At 35.4% G+C, this 4,607-nt stretch overlaps 1 long non-coding RNA gene across 2 annotated transcripts; it reads left to right on the top strand.

Moving 5' to 3' along the window:
• The first annotated feature begins 1,448 nt into the window (after positions 1–1,448).
• LOC135779505 (uncharacterized) lies at positions 1,449–4,382 on the top strand. 2 transcript variants are annotated; one of them, XR_010544808.2, is made up of 6 exons: positions 1,449–1,648; positions 2,344–2,489; positions 2,810–2,907; positions 3,048–3,133; positions 3,214–3,328; positions 3,466–4,382. It is a non-coding gene; the product is annotated as an uncharacterized lncRNA (long non-coding RNA). The 2 variants fall into 2 exon arrangements; XR_010544807.2 differs by lacking the exon at positions 1,449–1,648 and having other exon boundaries at positions 1,682–2,489.
• The last annotated feature ends 225 nt before the right edge of the window (positions 4,383–4,607 follow it).

Raw genomic sequence — 4,607 nt, 5'->3', positions numbered from 1 at the left:
TGTGTTTAAAATCCACACTTTTGAACATCTGCTCTTCATTTGCCACTTTAGCTCTGTGACTTGAGGTGGAGTTAAATGTTTTGGAGAAAAGCTGAGGGTCTGGACTCTTAGCCTCTCGGACTATTTCCTGTCATTTACTGTCTGTGTACAGCATGTTCTAGAAGCTGTTAGAGCCAGGTCAGTCTCCTTTCTGTGGAAGCATCTGCTGTGGGCAAAATGACATTGTGAAAATGAGAGCACACCTCAGTGTCTTGGAGGCAGCTTGGATCAGTGAAGACTCCAGGGAGAAGCATTAGGTATCTTTTTTGAAAAACAGTCTTTAAGATATTTAGAAGTGCAGACGTACCAGAACATGCTCATAATAACTCACTGATGCAAACCGTTTACCGGCATTATTATTACGAGACAATGTAAACATTGGAGTCCACAACTGTTAGCAGGCATACAAGAACGTTCTGTGTTTTCCATATCCATGACATCTTGAAACAATTTAAAGTGGGCTATCCAGATGTGTGAGAAGTTTGCAAGAAGCCGATAAGTTAACTCTGCAAGCTTGGTAGACTAATGCTTTGACCTGGGTTGTGTTTCAGTTGTTGTCAAATTGAAAACAACATCTCTGCCGTCCAAATTCAAGATACGGGACACTTGAAGTGTTATACAAAGTTTCTAAAAGTAAATTATTTTGTTATGATTCTGCCTCTTTTTATGAGATCAGAGGTTTATAGAAAAAAAGTGTCTATAAGATAGAAGACAGTTACCCCTTAATAGCATGACTTTAAAGGCCGCTTCAGAAATGATACAATTTAAAAATAATGTATTTGTTCAACTTAAAAAAGTTAGTTACCTGGTTGACTTAAAATAAGAGTTAATTCAACTAATAATTCTAAAAATATTAGTTAACTCAAATTGTTGTTGATGTTGGTTTTGAAGACCCAAAGGTTATAACACATCACAGCATTTCAGATTCCTATCGAGTGCTATCAGTTGCCTCAAAGGAACTGCATGTGGAAATAATTTGGCTCAATACTGGAAGGGTTTTTGCAGTGTGCAAACACTTTAGATCGGTGTCTGTCCAATGCCTATGTAGCTAAATTAGTTAATTATAGGGCAAATATTTGCTTATTAGAAGCGCTTTGAGACTTCTCACTCTTAGAATGTGTTTATGAAACCACCCGCTTCTTTCTCCATGTCACTGGTGCAGCTGAAATTGTTTATTAGAGAGCGTGGGCCGCAGGAACACGTGTTAGTGAGGGGGCCGAGCCATTTACAGGCTTACCAGACTCAAACAGGAACCCTTTAATCAAAGGAAACTCCCCTTAGGGTTTCCAAAAAAAAACTGTGAATTTGGTCAGGTTTTACTGTAGGTCTTGGAAGGTGATGGAAATGGGATTTACACAGCAAAATCACCAGTGTTAAATTTTCAGGGATGGTGTTAAATTCACAGTGTTGATGCTGTTTTAACACTATCTGGTAATAAAATAACACTGCCATTGCTAGGCCAGTGTTATATTCACGACAGTGTCAGTGTTAAACAAGGGTGTTATCAGATTTCACTCTGAGCGGTGTAAATCAAGCCACGCCTCCACTAAACATATCCTGTCAGGGATTTTACCGCCATTTTCTTTCACAGGAGGACTGAAGAGATCAGGTAAATCAGTCTCATAATATTCACATGGTTTAGCTAAATTAAACTGTTATTTCTCTGTCTGACTCTACACAGCCATATGCCAAAAAACCTAAATAAGATATTTTCCCATTTTATTTCCCCTTTGTTCGTTATTTGGTTCAGTTTAATCAGAGCTACCTTGTGTTACGTTGTTCCCTTGTTAGTTTAGTATAAAGTTAAACTGCTAGCTAAAAGTTTAAAACCAAGAAGGATAATTTTAACAGGAGATATGAACGAAAGAATTGAACCATGATAAAACGCGACATGCACTACAAATTGAAGGTATGAAATTAAGTTAAATGAAAGCTCATTTATTCACCATATGATGCTCGTTATGAGGTAATCATATAGGCTAGATACCGTGAGTTAACGAGGTCGTTTACATGCACGTGAGTGCACGGATATCGGTTAATTATTCAAATTACTGAAAAACACGGAGAAAACCGCAACCGCATCGTCATATGTTTTTCTAAGATGTACGCAAACAGGGGAAATATCGCCAAACCAACAATTAATTTGACCAAAACCTCACAAAATATCATCATTTGTATGCACAGATTGGATGCATTGTGTGTTGTATGCTTTTCGTGGCGCTAGATGTCAGACAGATGCAAATGGCAAATACATACGAAAGTGTAAAACGTGTATGGCGAACATTTGTTTTTCTGTCATTATAGATGCTAGTTTGGTGAAAGTTCACACTGAGTGCTTCAAATCATTCAGAAGAGATGCTGTTTTTAGGGCAGTTTATTAAAGAAGACCTGACATGGATGACTTCCAATGAGAAACGACTGCTAATACTTATATAAATTCATTACAGAAGGTAAGTTTATATATTTATACATATAAATCATTTTATTTGACATAACTGAACAGTTAACCAATCTTTTTAGTATATGTAGTTTTGTACATATTATTATTATTATTAATCTGGAAAGAAACTCACATGACCTGATGCCAACTTTAATAAAAAGATATTATCTTCTCATACATCGTTTTGCTATTGATGTCATATTAAATAGCAATCAAATTGATTACTATTTTGAAAATGTATAAATGAAGATTCATATTGTCTTGAGTGCTGTTTTTAATATAAAAAGAATGTTGAGTTTTCAGAGTCTTTATTGTCATTTTTTGTGATAGGACCCTACCAGACTATATTTGAATACGGCATACCCATGAATTCTGGAACTGTTATTCCTTAACCCAGTTTGGAGGATAAGAGCTTACCAACTAGTTATGTGAGTACACACAGTACATTTGTACTGTACACTGTCTCTAACATGATTTATTATACTGAGATGATTTTGATTCAAATAACGGTTAAAACTGCACCCTTTTTGGTATTTTCTTGACTCTTTTTGTCTTTGAAAATCTGCAGAAATATGCTGAGGTGATGTATTGCAAAATAGCCAACATACAACAATATGGATGACCCTCTGTCTGGTCAACAGGAGTTTAAATATGGTAAGTGTACATGGGTTTGCTACTTTTACGGTTTTAAAGTTTAACTGTATACTCATGGTGTTTAAATTCTGTTTTGCTAGGACGGGACAGTGATGTGGCAGCTCTTCCCTGGCTCATTCACCTCTTGCCTTCATTTGTAAAAGGAAGAAAAACTGGAGAGGGTCAATGTGCAACTGAAGCTACTGATTGTGCTGTGTAAGTTTTTTAGTATTTTGTTCTAGTTATTTATTCAGCAGTTAGTTTGCTTGCATTGTTCACCCCATGTAAATACATACAAGTTCATAAGTACACATCAAATACATTCATCAAATACACTCTTTTAAAACACTTAGGTGATGAGCATCAATCCATGCTTTGAGGGGGATGGATCAGCACAGCCCTGCCTGCACTGCGTTGGGAACAGAAGTTGCATCCAGAATTTTTGCATCATTCTGGACCAAAAAGCCATTCCCTCCATGATGAAGACCACTGATGCAGCCTTCCGCTACATCATGAGTAAAACAACTACAGAACTAAATACCAGGTTGGAACGTATTTAAGAAAAATGAAACGTCTTTTGAATTGAAATGTCTGTTTTCTTATGGATAAATCTTTAGTATTGTGAAGGATAAGCATTTCTGCCTGCCAGTAAGGTAATTGCAGTGTATTTTAATGTTCAAGTTTTGAGTAGGGTGGCTAATTTTTTTTAAACTCTCATTTGATATATTAAAGACCTTATAATAAGTGGTTTTCATGTCACTGCGCTGTGGTATAAGATAACTTTCATTATTCCATACTGTATTCTGTATTCTAATTGTAGCTGAGGTATTTAAATAAGCAGTGTTAAATGCAAAGTGTTGTGTGTATCAATGTAAAAATTAAATGTGATGTACTTTAATAAAAAGAGGTTTTGCAATATTTCTTGTCATTTGTCTTTTATAGAAACAACCCATTAGCAACAAAAGTGGCTATTAATCAGTATTTTAACACTTAACATTGTTGAATTCACATTACACCGGTGTTGACTTTAAATTAGGAGTGTTAATTTTTAACACTGTATTTCTGTGCCAACACCAGTGTAGTGTGGAAACAACAATGAATAGTGTTGAACAAAGTGTAAAATTTAACAATATTGAGTGTTAAATTAACATATAATGAGTGTTGTTAAATTAACACTACACTTTTGACTAAATTAACACAGTGTAGTGTGGACACATATACACACTTTTCCAGTGTTAAATTTGACACCCTGGGTGTTATTTTAACACCAGTGATTTTGCTGTGTACAGTAGGGGTAAGTGTTCAGGGTCAACATTCGTAATGTTTTTACCGTGATTGCTCAAGATTCTGTCTTTTTGCAACTGTTTCTTTCATGTACAGTATATAGTATTTGAAAAAAAAAATCACGGTGACTGTGTTGTAATTGACATATTTTTACCAGACTATTCTGGTAAAGCACTGAAATGTTATAACTTTCAATTTAATTTACACAATG

The sequence above is a fragment of the Paramisgurnus dabryanus genome, chromosome 10 (genome assembly GCF_030506205.2).
Source record: "Paramisgurnus dabryanus chromosome 10, PD_genome_1.1, whole genome shotgun sequence".
Taxonomy (NCBI): domain Eukaryota; kingdom Metazoa; phylum Chordata; class Actinopteri; order Cypriniformes; family Cobitidae; genus Paramisgurnus; species Paramisgurnus dabryanus.
This window is presented reverse-complemented; position numbering and strand designations above follow the sequence as displayed.